The sequence below is a fragment of the Sabethes cyaneus genome, chromosome 3 (assembly GCF_943734655.1).
Source record: "Sabethes cyaneus chromosome 3, idSabCyanKW18_F2, whole genome shotgun sequence".
NCBI classification, from domain to species: Eukaryota; Metazoa; Arthropoda; class Insecta; order Diptera; family Culicidae; genus Sabethes; species Sabethes cyaneus.
This window is the reverse complement of record NC_071355.1, coordinates 105,848,532-105,872,770: the sequence shown is the minus strand read 5'-3', so window position 1 is coordinate 105,872,770 and position 24,239 is coordinate 105,848,532. Positions and strand designations below refer to the sequence as shown.

The following is a 24,239-nucleotide window of genomic DNA, read 5'->3' as shown; positions in this document are numbered from 1 at the left end:
TGCGACAAAAAAAAACACCTTTAGCAGGGCGAGAAGGGTACCCGGGTACCCAAAATTGATATTGTTATAACATCAACAATTTTAAACCGATTTTGATGAAATAGGTGTCATTTGATTCGTTAATTTATCTAGTTTTGAATTATCTGGCCATTTGGCCATTAAAAGACATACGGGGCCCGAAAATCCGGAATTCCGACAGAGTGTCCGCTGTGAGGTAGAGAACTGATTGTATTGCGGGAAAATCTGTCATGCGGATATAAAAACTCTAAAAATTCATACAATGAACTATTTCATATAATCAGATGAATCAGGTTGGCCATTCCGGAGTAGATTCCTGTGGGGTCATGGGTGGCCAGTCTAGGATTGGAGGTAAAACCTAGCAGTATGGGTATCAAAGTTCTTGGAATTAATTCGGTAGGTGATATTTTTTACATTTCGATGTATTTTGATTGGTTATTTCGAAAATGGTTTCTACGGGGTCACAGATGATACCGCAGGATTTAAGATAATGCTTAGCATTATCAGAACAGTTCAAAACGTAGAACCATCCGTTATACATTTGGAACCAGTTCCGAAATTATTAATCAGTACTAAACTGGCCATATCAGTTCAAAACATTTAAAAGATCCTCTAAACCAATTCTAATATTGGATTAGGCACCCAACTGGTCATCTGTAACCCTACAGGAACCCAATTCTGGAATGGCCAATGCGATTTAAAGTCACCAATTTATATAAGATAAAAAAAGGATCCAAAATGTCAAGTTCAAAGTTAATGGCTTTGCTGAAAGCTGATATTCTTCCAAAACAAGCGGCTTCCCACGTTTTACCGGACGTTGCTCCGGAATTACCGTTTCCCGGGAACTACATGTCATATGATGGCCAAATGCTTAAACTAATCAAAACTAGATAAATGTACGAATCAAATGTCACTGGTTTCATCCAAATCGGTTCAAGATAGCCAAAGTTATGAACATAGCAAATCATGGGTACCCGGGTACCCTTGTCGCCCTCCTACGTAATAAAAAAAATTCAAGTGCCTCCCATTGCTAATCCCCTTTATGGATATGCACAAAAAAACCTTAATTAATTAAGATCAACGAGTTTTACGGTGTCGAAAAATTTCAATGACGTATGTTTTAAATTGAATGAGTTATAACTATTTTAAAACTGAATAGGTACCCGGGTACCCTGTTGCACACATAACGGTTAAGAATGTTGCACGAATTGCCATTAAATATGGTCGGTGTTAGATCAGACTGGACCAAGTCGCAAATTCAAAAAATGAGTTAATGGTAACTAGCGATTAACAATTTTCCAAGCTGCATTTTACTTTAATCAGACTATCATAAATATTGCAAACAGCCATAGTTATCAGATGATTTCGAACGATTGATAGGTATTAAACATACAGAGCAACAAACTTTGAACACGTTTTTCTAGAAGAGTTTTGTCATTTGGTTCGGTTTGACTTAACGACGACCATATATGATCGGTGTTAAGTCAGACCTAACCAACTGAGTGCTTTCGAGAAAAACACGTTCAAAGTTTGCTGCTGCTGTGTAGTTTAAAGCTATCAATCATTCGAAATCATTTAATATCTTTGGCTGTTTGCAACATTTATGTAATCTGTTTAAAGTAAAACATAGCTTAGGAAATTATCAATCGTTTGCTGCCATCAACTTATTTTTTAAAATTTTGCGGCTTGGTCCGGTCTGATTTAACACCTACCATATAAGAAAATAATGCCAGGCTTCATTCTTGGTTTTTTGCTCAGTAGATGCTCAATTGACTACAGCGCCTCAACTAAACAGAATTCGAAAAAGTAGTGTAAAGGGCGTTTGTAGAGCTTTATATTATTATCTACACTATTGTTGAAGAAAGTATAGTTCTATCTTTTTTATTTACGGCGCTATGCGATTGCTACCCCGATTGCTACAAATGAGTACTCTTTTCGCTACCAACGGGGTAGCAGCCACATAGCGCCATGAATACAAACGATAGAACTATACTTTCTTCAACAATAATGTAGATAATAATTAGCTCCACAATCGCCCTTTACACTACTTTTCGAATTCGGTTTAGTTGAGGCGTTGTAGTCAAATGAGCATCTACTGAGCAAAAAACCGAGAATAAAGCCTGAATAATGCAATGACTCCTATGTTTCAGTTTTCGAGTCTGTAAACTTTTCTGTTCATTTTAGCAAGATTCAGCCACAGAAAAGATTAAAAACAACCATGAAATTAATTATTTAAATGATGTGAACGGTTGAAAGCCTAATTAAAAGTAAATAAATAAATAAATAAATAAATGATGTGTAGAAGAATCTATTCCTCAGTAATTATGCGAACTATTTAGATAATTTTTTTGTTTTGTTGGTAAAGGTTTGAAGAAAATTTTAACTACTTTTAAACTTTGTAAACATACATAAACCGAGAATATGATAAGATTTTATTTTATCTCAGTTATGTTCAGTCCAAGCATATAGCATATAGCATTAACTAAAAAAAACTGGTTCTCTCATATATGAAATTCTACAATGACATTCAAAAATAACTCTTTAGGTTATTTAAACAAAGACTTCTGTCAATACGTTCTTTAATTTCTAGTAATAAACTGCATGAGGTTCCTCAAGCGCGATTTGACAGGAGCGGCGTGTTACTGCATCGAGTATGTTTCTTAAGGTGCATTTAGATTAGGCAATTTTTTAGCAACATGTAGAATGCGACATTTTGCTAATTCTTGCTCGCATTAATCGTGGGGAGGACCAACCTGCACCAAATTTAGGATTTTTACATTCTGACCTAAAACAAACAATCTGACAAAATTTGGTTCAAATCCGTCAAGGTCGATTACATCTCGGATACTTCGCGTAGAATTACCCTAATACGTGACTTTTAGATTTTAAATTTGCAATAATTTGAGAACGACCTGAGAAAAAAGTTTATATGATATAATGCGTAGAACTTGATTTTATTTTAGTTTTACAAAAACTTGTCAATTTTCAAAGATTATAAAAATTCCGAAAGAGCTCTTTACCAGATTTTAGAGCATTATTTGCGCTTAAAAAATCTTTAAAAAAGATGTTTTGAGATAATTCACAATTTATGATTTTTATCGCGTATTTGCAAAGCTTTTTCTTTCAGTGTAATTGTTTACTGAAAATACACTTGATTTACTACGAATTTTGCTTTGACGTCATTTTCATAAAATAAATAGTTTTCGAGATAGAATTTTTTGAAAAAAATATTCTAATTTCTAAATACGCTCTTTTTAAAAGTTACTCTTGACGAAAAAATATATTTCATGGAAAATGTTTCGGTGCGGGATCGTAATTAGCAAAACTTCATTGCAATCAAAACTAGTCGAGACAAACCGTTTGCAAGCTGGAACAAGCTGAAATTGCTCTGTAACAAAATTATAACAAAGTTTGATATAAGAGCAAAACTTGTAATAATTCTGTTAGCCTCATTATTTTGTCTGATCAAAAATATAACAAGTTCTGTTATTTCTATCTAATTGAGATATTTTTTTGTTATGTGTTTGTTATAATCATTTACTCAGGATATCGTATCAGATCATGTTTACTGCATTATTTAATACTAGTTGACCCCGAATCTTAATATAAATGACTGTCAAGAAAACTGCTAAGGCATTCCTACTTTGTAGTACGTAGTTCTTTGAGCTTTAATTAGCTCGAATTACTTAAAATATTATGTAATTTATTTATAAGATAATTTATCTTATGATTACAGTAACATAGCTTTTAAATGTCGTTGTACATAAACAATCATAGCCTGGAACCGAAATTGATAGTTTTTATATGCTCGCATTGGGTTTTATTTAATTCAGTAAAAACTGCACCTCTATCACTGACAAACATAACGAACATACAACATATTTTTAAAAACATCATCCTACACATGCTGTTTGCACACTAAAACCCTCTGTTATGCATATTGCGACCTACATAATTTATATTTAAGGTTTTATACTGCGAGTTTTTCACATTTATACTCAACACTAGAAACTAACGGGTGGCAACTAAAATTTATGATTTTTTTCGAGGCCCCTATGCACAACAACAAACGAGCTGAGAGATAAATGACAGTGTGTATGTGTTAGCTCTCCCACTCTTCTTTCTGCCAGAACTTTATGTTTTGATTATGCTTGCCAAGTTTTGCTCAAAATGGCGTCAAAACAAGAAGCATGTCGCGAGTGCGTTGTACACACTTAAAAAACTCAGCAAAATTTTGCCGAGATTTGGACAGCCGAGCGTTCGGTAAAAATTTCAATTTTGCAAATCGACGTTTACGGATCTTTACTAACGTTTGGCATCATAAAAAATTTTACCGAACACTCGGCTGTCCAAATCTCGGCAAAATTTTGCTGACTTCGGCACTTTTTTTTAAGTGTGTACACTTTTACGAATTGCACAAAGATCTCGGCAAAAAGTTTACGTTATTATGTTTTTAAAGGGAAAATATTGCTCCGACTATTTACCATGTCCTAAGATCCCCAACAACTACTCCCAAGCAAGGCAGTGTAAGACTAGCGAAAATTATGGAAGCAGAAGGACTCGTACTCTTTCTCGTGCCTTGAACAACAAGGATTCCGCGAGCCAACGGGATGCTGCAAAAAAGTTCAACTCTTCCCATCGGTACATCTGCGAAACATTGAAAATTGCCGGAACTGGCTGATGGGCAGATTGCGACTCTGAAATCCCACTGCTGCTGGTTGATAAAAAATTATTCCGGAAAATGCTTTGTTTTGGACGACAAAAGTTACTTCCCAATTTTGAAGACGAACATTCCCGGAAATGATCGATACTACTCCATGGATAGTTGTACTGCATCTCCGAACATCAAATACAAGTTTAAACATCAGTTTGAACAGAAAGTTGTGCTGTACATTGCCATTTCTGAGAGAGGTATTCTAAGCCGTGGTTCTAGCCGTCTGGTTTGGCTATCAATCAAGATGTGTGCCAGAATGAATGTTTGATGAAAATTTAGATTCCGTTTCAGCAAAAACATCATGTAGATTGTAGAAGGACAAAACGTGTTTTGGCTGGATATGGATAATGCATAATCGCATTATGCCAAAAAGCGATCGATCCTATTTATACCCAAAAACCACAACCCGACAAATCTACCTCAGTGTCGAAGATTTGTTCGGGATTTTGAACTCTTTGGTAATTCAAAAATAACTGGAGAGCCACGAATTGCAACCAGTTGATTGGTAGAATCAACATTCGCCCATTTCACATGACGGCCGTAAAACGCTCCTGTTCTTACAACAAACGGAACTTTCGCCGAGCAGCCGCTTACAGATCGTTTTCAACTGTTCACTAATTTTTTTTAACAATGGACTACCGATGTATCTTTCATTTCAGTAAAACAGATCTTCTTCAAGAATCATTGCCTTTTTTGACAGCTTGAAAAATAAATTCCAAAATTTTAGTCACCTCCCGTTGCGTTGCGAAACATAGCTTTTAAAAATGAGTAGCCGTAGCATGGACGATCAAATTAACGCCAGTATTTCATCTGTTTGTCTGCGATTTTAGTTCATTTTCTATGACCATTTAAACAAACCACAGATAAATGTCAACTTTGTCGCGTATACGTACACGCAAGAAGTTTCCAACAGCCATGATTACGACGCATAAGTTGCAAAAAGTTACTTTTGATTACTTTATTGATTGTCTCTGATTACCATTAAGTGTTGATAAACTATAGTTTACGTAAGCTCATCATTGATTATTGTATTCATTACGAGGCCGAGCTTTCGGTTTCGGTTTCTAATCCTACAACTGTAGTTTTAGGCAAACCCATGAACCACACGGTTTTATTTTTAAGTATTATCCGCATATTATTTAAACTAATGTTCTGTGATAGTTAGTGTTTTTGATCTATTTTCAGAGAGCGAAATAAGGCGCTATATCCTTGGCCCATTGCAGTCTGGCGTTTGCTATGGGAGGTTCACGCTTTCTTTCTTCCCCTTGATTTGAAGGAGTTGAATATACTTGATTCCTTGGAATTCCCTCTGCGGTACATACTACGCAGTTGACCTGACTGTTGACAAGAAAAATGATAGATCAAAGTAGTCGGCATTTTTCATCATGGCCTCAAGAATTGGCTGCGTCAGTGTGAGATTAAATTAGATAATCAGCTCAACTCCCATAATCAACGCTCAACGGTGCCTCATCAGTAATTTCCTCAATCTCGTTGCTCATGTTCAATCGTTTCACCCGCTTATTTTAGCAAAACATTCCGCGCAGTTTTGAAAAATACTCTGAAATAGTTACACATCTTCGTTTTTGTGAAGAAATGATAGAAAAATTGCAGAATTGCGATCAGAACCGAAACTAGGGGGAAGTCCTCTTTGGCCGGACAGCCACTATGGCTACACTAGGATTTCTCAAAAACAAAGCTTTATAAAAATATTCGAAAAGCATGTAACGATTTTTTTTTTGTATGCCAGAAGGGCATTGGGTTAAAAGGCCACTGCGACAGTCTTAATGATCGTCTTTTGTGGCAAAGCATGTAACGATAGTAAATTGCAAGATTTCATGGTGTCCCAACTATGACATCTTTGTTTCAAAGGGTAAACAAATGAGAACTATTGAACGGTTCGACCAATAAAACAAAGAGAATCGGATAAATTTCATAAGAGTGCAGTTGCTAATATTTTTAATATATCATTTATGTGTTTTTAATAATTATCATTGAAATTTGCACATAGTATTCATATGCGTATAATTTTTATGTGTACTTCTAGACGGATTGTGTTTAGGTGTATGTGGCACATGATAGGGTATTGTCGTTATCGTCGGGCCACTGTTATGGTCGGGCCATCACGATTTTACAGTTTTAGTAACTCATGATATCTATGATACAACCATTTTAAAACTTCTCACTGTGATAACTAACTTTTCACAATATTGTGAGTTTCAATCGTGTATTCAAAACACCCGTACTGAATTCAGTAACTAATTCTTACAAAAAAAAGTTTTCCAGGTGCAATGAACTTTTCTTCAAGAAATGATTCATGAAATGCAATTATCGAGATAAATTTTGAAAATGTATGAAGTGTGTTGTGCTGCACACGAAGACTATAGAAAAACCCCCTCCGGTAAGGTGTTTGAGAAGGCTAAGGTGAAATACTAGAAAGGCGCTATTTGTAAAGGTCGGGCCACTTGAGTAGTCATGGTTGGGCCACCATAATTTTAAGCGCAGAAGCACAATAATCGCTAGAGACTGTCAGTCACGTAAAATGTCATGAAATAAAGCCAAATTAATACGATGAAAATCTAGATTTTTGTTGTTTTTTTTTTCATTTTAGTTGAACACTTCGGAAAAGGCGATTGTAGCAATATTAATTCTACAAGATCGCCAAAATTTCGCAAAAATGCAATTAAAAATAGGATATTGGTACCTATATGAGCCGGTGTTCACGGAATTCATTCTTTTCATGTCTCTATATAGAATTTCAATACGTATGTCTTAGATTTTCTGCGGTGGCCCAACGTGTACAACATGGTCCGACTATGGCAACATTTTTTGTCTTCACGTAAATGCCTATAACTTTTTTATTTTTCAAGCAATCAGTTCAAAACTTTTCCGAAATATACCTTATTCTTAGACCTTTGCAACGATGTATTTAGATTTCCAAAATTCCTTTTGAAATGAAAGTTATGGGCGATTTCCAAAACGTGGCCCAACCACGACGACACTCCCCTACTCATATGGATTTTCATATGGAAATTTACCATTAGTCATGTGCAGATTATTTTGAGTGCAGATATCAAATTAGTATAAGTCTGAACACCATAAAGAATCTTCGACCTGTTGGGACGGGGAGACTCCGTAACTTTTTTCTAAAAGGAAAGTACTGTAAAACGGGTTAACATTGATCACTTTTTCCGGGTCTTCTCTCATATTTCTTCTATAAATAAAAATAATGCATACTCTTTGTTTTTAAAACAAGTACTCGACTCCTCTCAGTACATAAAAAGTTAATGCATTCGGTTTCATAATAATTTTAAAGCTAATAAATAATTCGTTTTCACCAAAGTTTTAGTTTTATAAATTTGTGGTAACATTGATCGGTATTGTGCATTAGTCTTTTTAACACAAAAGTAACGTTTCTAAAGGCTAGTTCAAAGAAAAACCATTTATTATAATTGGGTACAACTTTTAAAAACACATTATATGAACGTTACAGAATATGTACCGTGAATATCGCCTGCAATTATGCAATCAATCATAAGTATACAAACGTTTGTTGAAAAACAATTCCTTACCAAACTAAAATATAAATCCACATATTTTAAAATAAATTCGCTATACCAACTTCCTTATAAACTCAGTCCAATTGGTTGTTTTTACTATAGAAAATAAGCACAAATAGCAGACATTCATGTAAAATTTATTTTTTAAACTAGCGTTTACATTACTGCGTAAGATAAGATTGTAACGCAGTGAGTTGAATATTTGTCTGTATTCAATTCTTACGAGACGTAATTTATGATTAATGATTCTTTAATAGTTTGTAATCACGATTATGATCTGTTTGTTCTACCATGCACAATACCACTGAACTAATGGTGAAACTATCATTAGAAATAATTTCGCTATAACAACTATAATGCTGTATTGATTCACTTCCAGTTGCCGATTAGCTTAATTACATGTAATCCTAGCTGACCCGACAAACTTCGTATTGCCACAAATTAAACTGTGTGGTACGTAAATCATGAATCTCGGATGACCTTCGTTACAATCTCGAGTTTTGCAAATTTCTGAGCAGTACATGGGTAGTTTAGTATACAAATTTGCGATTTTTCCTCACAGTAACGTAGAAAACAACTCCCCCCATTGCTTAATCTGATAAAATAAAGCGGGTAGCATTAAAATATTCGCCATGATTATATAACATTTCGCCGAATACCATTTTGCGAAACACCACTTCTCGGTTGACCATAACACGGAATATGGAGTTTCGCGGAACACCATTTCGCGAAAAACCTTACGCGGGATGTACGATTTCACTGAAAATCTTTTCGTGGAAAATATCATTTCGCTGTCGCTCGTTCGGACCCAACTGAAGGATAGTAATAGAGGTCAGCAGGAAAACATATAAAGGAGGTCATCTCTGCGGGGGAGCTATGTATTTCATTTAAATGGGAGCCTTTCTCCTCTTATAGAAATCCATTTTTCTAGGTATAGATCAACTGGGACCAAAATATCATTTATAGAAAGACTAACTAACCCGACAAACTTCGTATTGCCACAAATTAAACTGTGCTGTACATTAATCGTGAATCTCGGATGACCCTTGTTACAATCTTGAGTTTTGCAAGTTTCTGAGGAGTTCAGGTTTGTAGATGATTCATGTTGGCGGTTACGCAACTACGAAAGCAAGTTTCGCGGAAAACCCATTCTCGGTTGACCATAACGCGGAACATAGAGTTTCGTGGGAAACCATTTCGCAAGAAACCTTTTAGCGGAAAGTACCATTTCACGGTAAGCCTGCGGCCGTCTCGCTCTGAATCATTTAGTATTACTACAGGTAGTTTTTGGTGGTCTTGTTGTTAACTAATGTTTTATAAAAGAGTCCTGAATTTCCCGAGTTCGATTAGTTTTTTAGTTACGTAAAAATTTCTGTTTTATTTGTATGAGAGTCTACCTTCCCTACCACAGGGAAAAGGGTACTCAATCAATCATAAATAAATTTATGCATCAAAAATCCCCCAGATGCCAAATTTGGTTCCATTTGTTTGACTAGCTCTCGAGTTATGAGGAAATTTGTATTTCATTTGTATGGGAACCCCCCTCCTAAAGAGCAAAGGGGTCATAATTCACGTTAGAAAAAAACTCGTGCCTCCTAAAACCGCTACATGCCAAATTTGGTTCCATTTGTTTGATTAGTTCTCGAGTTTTGAGGAAATTTGTATTTCATTTGTATGGGAACCCCCCTCCTAAAAAGGGGAGGGGTTTCAATTCACCATAGAAAAAAAATCTTGTCTCCAACAACACTTAAATTGCTTTTCAATATCCCTAAATATGTACAGAGTATTACGTAGCTCGATGCAAATATTTATAAAAATTCAGAGTTATAAAACATTATTAATTTTCGGTTCTGTTTACCCTAAAATAGCTCTAGGTATAAAGTATGCTAGCTAACTGAATTCTGTTGCTTTCATTAGACAACTGAGGAAATTTCGCCACGACGAACTGAAAACTGTTATTAAACCTCCTACTTCATAAATATAGTTACTTTTCACAAGCAAAAAGCTTTGAAATAAGAGTTTCTTCAATCGTATTCATCAAATTTCTCCTAAAAATGCGTGATAAAACTGATTGCTTCTATCTACCAATTTGAGCATGGTTCTACAATTCGTTCTTGGGCGGAAACAGCTGTCTCTTTTGGTTTCGTTGCAATTTTATTTTAAACTAGCTGACCCGAAAAACTTCGTATTGCCACAAATTAAACTGCGTTGTACATAAATCCTGGATTTCGGATGACCTTTATCACAATCTCGAGTTTTACAAGTTTCTGAGGAGTTCATGGGTGTTTTAATATACAAATTTTCCTCACAGTAAAATAGAAAACAACTCCCCCCATTGCTTAGCCTGATAAAATAAAGGGGGTAGCATTTAAATATTCGCCATCATTACAAACCATTTCCCCGAATACCATTTTGCGGAATACCAATTCTTGGTTGACCATAACGCGGAATATTGAGTTTCGCAGAATACCATTTCGCGAAAAACCTTACGCGGGATGTACCATTTCACGGAAAAAATTTTCGTAGAAAGTACCATTTCGCAAAGGTGACCCAACTGAAGGAAAGTAATAGAGGTCAGTAGATCTAGGAAAATAAATAAACCTAGATAGATGTAATCTCTGCGGGGGGCTGCCCCTCCTCCTCGCGGTGGCAAGTCGCCGGCAACACTCGTGGCCTGTGTCCGTCTCGCCCTGAATCATCTAATGTTACTATTGATAGTTTCTGGTGGTCTTGTTATTGATTAATGTTTTATGAAAGAGTCTAAAATTTCTCGAGTTCAATTGTTTTTGCGTGACGCAAAAATTTCTGTTTTGACGTAGGACTACGTCTTACGGCAAGTTTTGAGATAGGGTGTCATTCCAAAAAATCGAAAAATGCGAGCGTCACGAAAAATGAAAGGTTTTGAGCGCTAATAGCTCAGCGGTTTTCCTATCGATTTTCAATATTCTTACACCAATCGATCGGAAAATCTTCTAAGAATTGACTCAAATGAAGAAAACTATGGATTCTTGATGTTGAACTATTGAAAAATTGAAAATAATGAACCTATGTTTTACCAGAATTCTTGCTTCGAATTGGTTGGAAGATTCTTTGCGATGATCTAAACCTATACCAATTTAATATCTGTGCTTGGGAAGTAAGCCAAAACAAGTGACCAAGTTTCCTCATTTCAACAAGATTTCTTAACACCTCGGTTAAACCTAGACCATCTTGATGTCCTTGCTTGGGAAGTACGCCAGAAAGAGTGACAAAGCCCCCTCGTGCCAACAGATTTCTTACGAACGCGATTAAACCTAGTCCAATTTGATGTCTGTGTTAGGGAAGTGTGCCAGAAAAAATGACACAAGTTCGTTGTCCCAACAGATCGCAAATTCTTTACTGCGAGACGATTAAACCTCGGCGAATTTGATATCTGTGTTGGAAAAATGTGCTACAGCTGTAGTGTTCGATTATAATACGACTCTCTATGAAGGTGAAATTAGTCATCATCGATTCTGCCAATTTCAAAAGCAGTTTTTTTGTTTGAAACAAAAATTCGGTTTATGAAAATATATTCGCTGTGTTCAGATTGGCAAGAAGAATGCAGTATATACATTTTTATAAACACAATCCCGCTTTTGGGCCGAAAAACTGCTTCCGAAATTGGGCGAAAGTCAATGACTGCTAGTTTGCCGTGAATACGCATGCTTACCGTTTCATTAGAAGTGTATTGAAAAGATGTGCTGTTGATAAAATAGCATTGAATTGGTAAAATCCCTTCAACGTTTGTGTTGAGCAAAAGTTTGTGTTCTTGATTTTGTTCAATTGTTTTCAAATGCACAATCTTTTGAGGATTGAACGTATGCTATGTTACTACTTTGATAAATGTTACATACAACCCATGTAGCATGTATATATGTTGCATATAGCATGTATACATGAAGAATCGAATGATTACAAGCATGAATACATGCTACTATCACTACAAAGAGACTTACGTACACACAAAATAATCTACACGTTCTTTCCACGTGAAAAATCACGTAAATTTCTCTACAGGGAGTTACGTGACTTTCAGTTGAACATTATTGGAAAATACAATAACATCTATCTGATTTCCACGTAAATGCACGCATACTAATGCAAACTACGTTAAATTCACGTAAATAGTACGGGAAAAGTTAGATGGAAAATAATCACATAACTTTTCACGTAATTTCGACGTGAATATTATTTTGAGTGTAGTCCTGCGTCACCTATATATGCGGTCGTGTCTTGTACACAACCCCTCTGATTTTATTTCTATGAGAGTCCTTATCCCTCCCCCAGGGGTGAGGGGTCTCAAACCATTAAAAAAAAATCCTGCCTCCAAACCCCCCATGCCAAATTTGGTTCCACTTGCTTGATTAGTTCTCTAGTTATGAGGATATTTGTATTTAATTTTTTAAAGGAGCCCCCCCACTATTGAAGGAGGGAGGGGTCATTATTGCCCTCCTAAAGAGGGGAGGGGTCTCAATTCACCATAGAAAAAAAGCCTACAAAAAAACCCACATGCTAAATTTGGTTTCATTTGCTTGATTAGTTCTGGAGTTATGAGGATATTTGTATTTCATTTGTATGGGAGCTCCCCCTCTCAAAAAAGTAAGGGGTCCTAATTCATTATAGAAAAAATTCTCGAAAAACACCCACATGCCCAATATGATTCCATTTGATTGATTAGTTCACGAGTTGAGGAAATTTGTATTTCATTTGTATAGGAGCCCCCCCCCCCCCCCTAACTAAAGTGGGGAGAGGTCTCTAATTATCATAAGAAGCTTCCCTGGCCCCAAAAACATCTACATGCAAATTTACACGGCGATTGGTCCAGTAGTTTTCGATTCTATAAGGAACATCCCGACAGACAGACACACAGACAGAAATCCATTTTTATAGCTATAGATGTATCGTGTTAGGCGTTGAGGAAGTGTAAAATCAAATATTAGTTTTCTATAATAGAGGTTTTCCGTCAGATCATACCCCTCCTTTTCTTATTTCTTCTTGAAAGTGGGAGTACGAGTGACAATGGTGCAAAAATATGAAGCCTATTGATTTAAAAGTACGTACTATTGAAAATAATGAAGCATTATTTTCCAGTTGGACAGGAAATCTTCGCTTCGTGATTGGTTGGAAGATTCTTTACGATGATCTAAACCTATATCAATTTGATATCTGTGCTTGGGAAGTAAGCTAAATCAAATGACAAAGCTTCCTCGTCTTAACAAGATTTCTTAACATCGCGATTAAACCTAGACCATTTTGATGTCCTTGCTTGGAAAGAACGCCAGCAAGAGTGAATTTCTTACGAACGAGATTAAAACTATTCCAATTTGATGTCTGTGTTAGGGAAGTGTGCCAGAAAGAATGACTTCAGTCCATTACCCCAACAGATAGCAAATTCTTTACGACGAGACGATTCAACCTAGGCGAATTTGATATCTGTGTTGGAAAAGTGCGGTACAGCTGTAATGTTCGGTTATAATATAATTCTTTTATAATATGATAATATGATCGATACGCATGTTTGCCGTTGCATCGGAAGTGTAATGAAAAGATGTGTTGTTGATAAAATGGGATTGAAATGATAAAATCCCTTCAACGTGGAGGAACCATTGGTAATAAAAACAATTTTTAATTTCTGTAAGGTAGCAGAAAAGCAATTTGTGTTCTTGATTTTGTTAAATTGTTTCCATGTGCACATAGAAATAACTCTGAAATCTATTGAGGATTGAACGTTTAAAATGTTACTACTTTGATAAATGTTACATACAACGCATGTAGCATGTATATTTGCTGCATATAGCATGTATACATGAAGAATCGAACATGCATGGATACATGCTACTAGTGCTATTAATATTCATCATCATAACGTTCAAACTTCTGGATTATCAGTCTACCTTGCATTGAAAATCAGCTTGCTTTTATCAAACGTACATAATAACTAAATGCAGCAAGCATGAACTTCATGCATAAGAAAATAGAATATCAGCGCCCTGTGATATTGACAAATTTGAGTAAAAACTGCCGGCGTGTCGCTACCTGCTGCGATGGTGAGAAATACGAAAACAAATGTTCAGTAAATTTAATTTTTAACTGGTTTTCGATTGAAAACTTTACTACATTTTTATCAGGTTTTGTAAGAAATTTGCTGTTTTACAAGTTACTGTAAAAACACTTTTAAAATAGTGAATTGAAAGTGCATAAATTTGAATAATACTGTAAAAGTTAGTGTGGCGACTTAACAAATCGAACACAGAAGTGATCCTAAAGCGGTTTTTGCATATTATTGGAATGTTTTTCTACTTTACAAGATCCTTATGCTTGTTTTGTATCGGTTCAAGTCAAAGTTCTGGAGATTCTAATATCTTTCAGTCTTATCGAACCATGTTGCTCCGGCACTACATGAAAATATGAATGTTCTCTTTAGTTATCCTGTGTCTTGCTTGCAACAGTCTGGTTTATATTAATTTCACAAAAAACAAGTTTTTTACCACTCAAACACGTGGATTTTTATAATTTAGCGTGATATGTAACCTGTTTGTTGTCGCATAAATATACAAAAACATTATTTTCTCGTATATACTGTAAATAAACCACTGACAAAATATATATCAAAAATAAAGTACTCAATTTTCTTACATTTTGCAATAAAAATTTTACTTGTACATTGTTTCACTACATTAAGAAAATTAAAAAAGTGAACTTTTTCCGATTCTTCAAGCAAACTGTCAACTTTCTCACCGTTCGGCTAGTTCCAAAGACCACCACCGTCAGCGCATAAGTTTCTGTCGAACAGGTCAATTGTAACAAACTGATATTCACGTTTAAGCAGTGAAAATCAATAAAAAAATTTAAGTTGTGGTTTAGCATCTATTGCGTTCAGCTGTTGGACATAAGATTTTTCTTTTCATTACCTGCATTTAAAATTGTTTTTAACCTGAAGTGAATATCACCTTCTGGGTTTGAAAATCACTTTCTCCTTTTCTATTTTCACTATATATTGAACTTGTATACTATGATGAAAATCACTGTGCAGTTGTACATACGAAACTCAGAGCCATAAAAAACAATATATGCTGAGAAAAAAGATTTTCTGTTTTGTTTAAAATTCGGTGACAATTAAAGGCCCTGTACACGCTTAAAAAATTTAACCCGCGAATGAATAAGATTAACTCAGAAATGAGTGACTTTCAACTCAAAAATGAGTAAAAACCGACTCACTATGACAAGAAGTGGAACAGCCCAAAAATTTGAGTAATGGCAATTTCTAAATTCTGAGTAGTTTAGGTCGACCTCATAACTGAGTTAAATTTACTCGTAATTTGTGTAAGTACTACTCAGTTTTGGGTGAAATGGCACTCATTTTTGAGTAAATATTGCTCATTAATGAGCTTGTACGGTGGAACTCATAAAAGGAGTAAGAGTTACTCAAAATAGTGTGTAAAATATACGCATGTTTTGAGCTGTTCCACTTTTCGTGAAAGTGGGTCAAATTTTTTAAGCGTGTATACTACCATCACTACAAAAAGATTTACGTAGTCCTGCGTCACCTACATATGCGGTCGTGTTTTGTACACAACCCCTTTGATTTTTAAACAATGCAAAATTGCAAGAATATTGAATTTTTTTTCGGCTGCACTGTTTATAAAAATATCAGATTTTCTGGCAGTATTGCACAACAGATTTTAACATATGTGTAACAGCGGCTGAGTGAAAATGCCAATGATTACCTTCTTTTTCGCTTCGGAAGTTGCATGTCACAAGAGTAAAGAGTAACACAAACGGTTTCGAAGTGGTGAAAATAGAGGACACTGGTACAAAACGATGTGTAATACATAGGAAAAGAAAAAGAAGACAAAATTTTATTTTTTTGGTCACTTTTCTTCTTCTTTTTCGTTTTTCTCAAGCTGTGTTTTGTTTACGAAACTGAAAAGTTATAAAAGCCTTTGCCAAGCTACTACCAACAAAACAAAAATAAGTTTGTTCCAATACGTTGTGTAGTTTCTGAGAAAAAGGTACATAAAGTTTTAAAATCATTGTTTTCCAGGAGCGGCGTTTTATTCCGCCGAGGTTGTTCCACGCCGCACTGGAACGCTTATGTGTATGATCGTTTTTCGGCCACTTCCCGTGGTCGGATCATTACAAATTTAGTATCAAAATAAGCGGAAAAGACTGCAGAATCAAAATCTGAAATTGAAAAAACGATTTTCTCAAAATTGTTTGTAGTTTATGTCCTCTTAAGTAAATAATAGTACCGTCAAACGGGGTAACTTGCAACAGTTCTCAACTATGGGTGCAAGTGAAATCTTATCTGTAGTATATTTGAAGACATTTAATTAACACAAAGTTATTAGGTCTAGCATAGAACAATTTTACATATTGAGAAAAAATATTCGATCAATATTGGCTGTTGTAATTTTTTTTAACTAATTTGTTACTGGTAACCACTTAAACGGGGTAACTTGCAACAAGCAATATTTTTTGGAAACTGAACGAATTTAAAGATTTGTATGAGTTATTTTTGATTTGAATATGCAAATGATAATCCGAATTGCGATTTTTAATGCTTTTGCTATGAATATACGCATAAATATCCTATGTCACGTAGGTGAAAAAAATTTTATGAGCCCCGTAACGGAAATTACAGAAATAATTTTTTATATTATTCATGCAGTTGATATTCCTTGTCTGGATTCTTTAGAGCTCCCTTCTTTAAGGACCATTCACATATTACGTAACGCACTTAGGGAAGCGGGAGCTGCGCATTACACGTCCTATATCCACCATGCAAAATCACGTCATGAAATGAAGCGGGAGAGTTAAAAATCATCGATATCTTGGTTACGTAATATATGAATGTTCATTACGTTACGAGTGATCGTAATTAGACACAGTAATAGAGGTTTTCCGTCAAAATTTGTTTTTCCACTAAATGTTCGGTTTTGACTCTTAGAAATGATACCCATATAAAACTTTCTTTATTAAAACCTCTAACTACTGTAAAAATGAGAAACTAAAATACGTATATTTCAACCCGTCACTTCTCGGATGTATTACATGCCTTTTTGTACCAGTGTCCTCTATTTTCACCACTTCGAAACCATTTATACCACTCTTTACTCTTGTGGCAAGCAACGCACGAAACGAAAAAGAAGGTAATCATTAGCTTTTCATTCGTTTTGTCCTTTTCACTCAACCGCTGATACACATATGTCAATATCTATTGTGCAATGCTGAAAATTTTAATAAACAGTGCAGCCAAAATGAATTTTTTAAAACTCAACATTCGTGATTTGGTGAAAAGAAACTCAACATTCTTGCAATTTACATTGTTTGAAAAATCGTAGTAAATTCTAGAGTCAATGAAAAAAATATATTTTTGCACCATTATCACTCGTATTGGGAGTACTTTCGAGAAAAAATAAGAAAAGAAGGGGTATGATCTGACGGAAAACCTCTATTTTGCTGGTAGATTCTCTCAGTGAGGTTATTTTCTTTTTGGCCTCTTCTATGGCCATATATTTATATAGATATATTTTCAGTATATCCAGAGAAAAACTAGCATATTTCCGACATACCGAAAGTATCTTACATTCTTCAGGTGTGCTTTAATATTGTTTGATGCAAAATTAAATGATAACTTGCCTCTTGATGCTAACGGAACGCAGGTTTTTATATCTACCAGCTATTGCAAGTTGCCCCGTTTAAGTACTTGTTTTACGAATAATGTGGTAACAAGTAAGATAAACAAAACTAGTCATCATAAATCGATTATTTTGTTTCCTTATTGTTCATTTTGCTATAAAAAATGTATGTTAGGCTTTTTCTATTTGAAGTGCCTGTGGGCGACACAAACGTTTTACTGACGAAAATTTGACAATGAATTTGACACATCTTGTGGAATTTTTTAAAAATCAACAAAACAGCAGAAAATCAACATAACAGTATCTATCGCTTCTTTAATAACAAGATTCAGTGACTGATGTAGATTAAAAATTGAAGTAACAGATCAAAAAGTACAGTAAATTGGATCGATATAGTGTTGTAGCATGTTACCCCACTGCACAGTGGTCCAAACAGCGAAATACGTGATCGTGTGATATTGCGCCAAAACGTGAAGTTTTTCGCATATAGTGTCTTTAGGAACATTTCTTGGTATAATAAGCCCCTTCTTGTGAGAGAAATCTTTGGGTGATTAATTCCCTTAAAAGTGAGATACGAAATTTATTTTCTCGTACATTCAAGATACAGGTTTGGTACTTTCGGCAAAGTTGTAGTAAATATTAATGCAAACAACTTTGCCAAAGACACCATACTTGTATCTCTTCATGGAAATTATCTATGAAGCGTTATTCGTGGACAAACCCTTTAAAACAGTTTCTAAACCCTGACTTATTCTGGTCAAATTTTATGTGTTCATAGTGTTCTAGAAAGTTGTTTGTCTTGCTTAAATCAATGTTTTTGTAGAACATTGTTATACGTGATTTTCTGAAGTTTCGGAGATTTTGGGCTTTTTTGATGAAAAATAGTACTTTTTTGAGCTTAAATATTTCCCAAGGTGGCAAATGGTGGCAGATCAAACAACTCATACTTAAAAGTACAACAAAAAGATGTGTTGCTTATTTCATTGTTGGTTTGAGTAAAGTTAATTGTTAACTGCTTGTTAATTCGTGTTTTCTAATTAAATAGTTATTTAGTCATTCCGAGAAAATTCGGCCTTCTGTGACTGTTGTTGAAATTCGGCCATTTGGATTTCAGCCATTCGTGATTCGACCATTTGTGTTTCGGCCATTCGCTACCAGCCCATTATGAGTGTAATCTTTTGAAAAGACACCAATCGAAGGTATTGAACAAACTAGACTTAAATTAGTTATTTGGAAGTCTTGCTCTTATTAATTGCGGCAAATAATTTTAAATCTACATTCATTTTCGACTCGAAAATAGGCGAAAAAATTGCTGGTAACTCAACTTGTTAGAAAGGGATTGTCAACGTAAACAAAATGGCGTTTATTGCATCCGAAGTACATTTTAATTGTTCTATAAACATGACTGAGATGGATTTTTAAAACGACTATAACTTTTGAGGATACAAACGGATACAGACAATTGACACTTGCTTTTAAAGGTTTTTTGTTGTACTTTTAAGTAGGAGTTGTTTGGTCTGCCACCATTTGCCACCTTGGGAAATATTGAGGCTCAAATTAGTACTATTTTTCATCAAAAATGCTCAAAATCTCCGAAACTGCAGAAAATTGCGTATAATAATGTTCTACAAAAACGTTGATTTTAGCCAGATAAATAACTTTTTAGAACACTATGAACACATAAAAGTTGACCAGAATAAGCCAGGGTTTAAAAACTGTTTTGAAGGGTTTGTTCACGAATAACGCTTCATAGACAATCTCCATGAAAAGATACAAGTATGGTGTCTTTAACAAAGTTGTTTGTATTGATATTTACTACAACTTTGCTGAAAGTACCAAATCTTTATCTCGAATGTACGAGAAAATAAATTTCGTATCTCACTTTTAAGGGAATTAATCACCCAAAGGTTTGTCTCACAAGAAGGGGCTTATTATACCAAGAAATGTTCCTAAAGACACTATATGCGAAAAACTTCATGTTTCGGCGCAATATCAAACGATCACGTATTTCGCTGTTTGGACCACTGTGCACTGTTGCAAGTTACCCAGTTTGACGGTACTAAATAATTGTATTGTATTTTTGGTATGTATTTTGTGGAATTTGTGATGCCAAAAACATATTTTTACCAGGTGGTAGAGTCGGAGTACAGCCTGAAGCCGTTGATTGGGTCACGACTGCACATCAGCTGATTCGCTAATTGCGCCGACTGCCACTTGTTTGAAATTTTTAAACTCAAAAGTTCAATAGAATTTTGACATTCACGTTGAAGCATAGCCCAACCAACAGCCAATTACCGAACCGTATCTCCCTCACGCACCCAGCTATTAACCAAATTCAGATTCACATATACACTCAAGTCGCTTTTTACGCGAAGGATACGTCCCGCGTTAATCAAAACCGCGTAAATTTCGAAATTCGCGTAAAAAAACCGCGTAAATTCCAAAATTCACGCAAAAAAAACCGCGTAAATTCCGAAAATCGCGTAAAAAAACCGCGTAAATTCCGAAATTCGCGTAAAAAAAACGCGTAAATTCCGAAATTCGCGTTAAAAAACCCGTTTTAATCTACCTAGTGGTGAAATAAAGTTTTGTTATACCATCTTATATGTCATTTGACATGGGCATTTCCAGCTCAAATATTATTTTTGATTTGTATTTGAATTCGTAATTTTCATAAAACTGACAGAGTCAAATTCTTTACACATCACTTTGAACTAAATTCTTATATAAACTGTTTCTTAGGCCTAGTCATTCTCAAGTTATTCAGATGTGAAATCTAAAAATTATGTATTAGAGTCAACACATGCAAAGTATCCGATAACCGTGTAATCGACCTTCACGGATTTAAACCAAATTTTGTCAGATTGTTCATTTTAAATCAATAAGCTAAAATCTTAAATTTGCCGATTGATCCGATTGATACCCCCCACGATTAGTGGTAACCTCCTTTTTAAAAGAAAAGACCCGTTTTGTCAAACTTTTTTATTTTTTACTTACAGATAAACATAGAAATCTCGACCAACATGTCAAAAGGTCCAAGGCGCAAATGAGAGATTCTCTTTGCGTTTCCTTTCTTATCTTACGGCGGCATAAATGCATTTCAACACAATATTTCTAAAAGATTAGCTTTCCAATAACACCAGCAACCGTTTCATGCGAAATAGACGCATTTAAGTGCATTTATGCCGCCGTAATAAGCGTAAGAGAGGAGATGCAAAGAGAATCTCGCATTTGCACATTGGACCTTTTGAAATGTTGCTCATCAAATATTAAGGCCCCCATACACGTACGCATATGTTGGGTTGGAAATGAACAAAATGTTGGAGGTTCATTCCGACCGAGCGCCGAGCCCAACATTTTCTTTTGCCAGTTTGGTTCGTGGCACTCACACACAAGCGAGCGTGTTGGACGAACACGAATTCACCAACATTTCCGGCCAACATGTACGTACGTGTATGGGGGCCTTTAGGTTTAGAAAGAAACTATTTTCACATTCAACTTTCAATTCCAATCGAAAATAGTCGATTAAAAAATGGCTTTTTTAGCGTTTTGAGCTGGAAATGATCATATAGAAATCGACACGTCTTCGGAACTTAATTGAACTGTTTGTTAACGCTGTGCTAGTTATCATCCATATGCATCCTAGCGATAAACAATCTTCAGAGTGTATTTTAAATAACTACTAAATAACTTTATAGAACATATAAAAGCATTCAAAACATCGTGTACAGAATTTTTGAGCAGAACTGATTTTAAAGTGGCTATTAGCTTCGGGGTACAATGCTAGCATAACAAGCCAGTCTTCGTATGTTCGAATCTCGATCTCGGTGCCGCTACAGAGTTAATAGAATCTTTGCCCTAGCTCCGTAATTTTCCTGTATTCTAATAACCGGCTGCGAAGTGTGTCGATAAAGAAGGGTCAAGTTCTGAAGGACGTTTACACCCATGGCTTTGCTTTGCTTGATTTTAAGGTGGTTTCTTTAAACAAATCATTAAATTTCGCAACCGGTAAGAGATAGATAGTTACCATATGCAGCAAAGTTGCTTATTTTAGTGTGTTCTACAATTTTTGTGAAAACGCTATTTTTTTGGACACGTTTAAAAAACAAAAATTTGTGTCACCCTATTAGGACTCACGGTCACCCTAAAAGTGTTAGAAAATGTGCTATATTTAATTAATTAACTGCTCCAAAGAAACACCCGTTGACAAATTACACATTTTTACTATATTATTCAGTTTTTAAGGTTTGGTCCAATTAAAGGTTTGGTCATTAAAGTTTTCTTGAGTAAATTTCATCAATCATTTTTAAATATCTTTTGACCAGTAGAACCAATCATTATGAAATTTGGCATATACATTAACAGTATTAAGACCTCTCGTTTAGTACTAAAATAATTGAAACTAAATAAATTATCTTGGTTAAAATTGCTATAAATTATTGTAAATTTTAACATGTAACTTTAATTGCTCATAACTTTCAAATTAAAGGTCCAATCAAAAAACAATCAATAATGATCTATCCGGCTATATAACCTTTCAAATGAGACTAATTGCGCATAAATCGGTTTGGCCATCTCCGAGAAACAGGCGATAATTATTACCTTGTCAAAACACGTTTTTAAGCATAACTTTTAAACTACTTGTTTGTTTTCAATAAAACTTCCTGAAAATTTTTATGGCAGCAAAAGCTTTCATTTGGTACTAAGATCATTGAAATCGGTTGGGTGGTTCCGGAGAAAATCGTGTCACGTAGTTTTCACATTTTTGCTTATAACTTTTAAACGAAATATCGGACCACGAAACAATTCAACAGTGATGTACTAGACAATAATACCTTTCAAATGAGACTAATAGCGCATAAATCGGTTCAGCCATATCCGAGAAACAGGCGATAGAAAATGAGCTGCACACACACACACACGCACACACACACGCACACACACACACGCACACACACGCACACACACACACACACACACACACACACACACACACACACACACACACACGCACACACACACACACACACACACACACACACACACACGCACACACACACACACGCACACACACACACACGCACACACACACACACACACGCACACACACACACACACACACACACACACACACACACACACACACACACACTCACACAGAGAGACATTGCTCAGTTGGTCGAGCTCTATCGATTGGTATGTACTATAACAAAGGTAAAAAACCGCGTAAATTCCGAAATTCCCGTAAAAAACCGTGTAAAAAGCGACTTCAGTGTATATGTATTTTCATGATATCAAAAAATTGTTATGTTAAAATGACTTGACTGTGCTACAGGTTGAGAAAACCAAATTTTTGCAATTCGATAATTTTTCAGATCGTTTTATTCGTTTTAATGATTGAAGGCTACTTAAACTTACTTAAAGTTAAAGTTGCCTTATACTAAGTTGGCAGTCAAATAAACATTAGCACCACTACGGATCCCTACTGCTTTGTCTTCTCCATTATTTTCAAAAGAAATTAATGCTTGATTATTGAATAGTAAAGAATTGCAGGCAACTAACTGACGCAAAGCAGCAATTGAAACATTCAAAACTATTCTCGGATAAAAGAGTCGCTGATTTTCCTCGTTTTGAGAATTGCTGCGCTACTTCACATGCACAAATATTCCTTCAACTGTGTTTCCTTGTAAGACAACATTTCCGAAAAAAATCTTGGAGTACCTATTCGCGAATGCGAAAATTAAAGAGATTACACGAAACCCCATTGTCAAAACTTGCGTGAAAACAAAAGCAAAAATACTTCCTTCACTTTTTTCTCACGCAAAAACCAAACAAATATAAGCAACTTCGTAGTCGCGAATGTGGATACAATCTGGCAAAAGGAAAGGAATACTGCTCACTTTTCTGTGACGTTTCACCTTCAGGACATCAATTTGGACTAGATTCAATGTTTAAAAATAAACTAGGTACTAGGTAAAGGAAGGGGTGGTTTTATGCTTTATCAAAATTGTTTACTTTCAGGACATCAAACTGGATTAGGTTTGTCGCAGTCCTAAGAAATCTTGTTAGGACGAGAGGACTTTATCACTCTTTCTGGCGTACTTCCCAAGCACAGATATCAAATTACTATAAGTCTAAACGTTGTACAGAATCTTTGACCTATTGGGACGAAGGGGTTTTGTTGCTTTTTTTCTAAACATTAAGTAATCGAAATCACAGTAAACAGATGGTGTATTTAACTGTCGTCCCTGCCTGTGGTGCAAGGCGATCACAAAGAAAATGTATGGG

At 35.3% G+C, this 24,239-nt stretch overlaps 1 protein-coding gene across 1 annotated transcript in view; it reads right to left on the bottom strand.

Annotated features, from left to right (window-relative positions):
• Positions 1-24,239, bottom strand: part of LOC128741883 (alpha-actinin, sarcomeric) — a 90,852-nt gene that overhangs the window by 12,384 nt on the left and 54,229 nt on the right. The window lies entirely within an intron of this gene.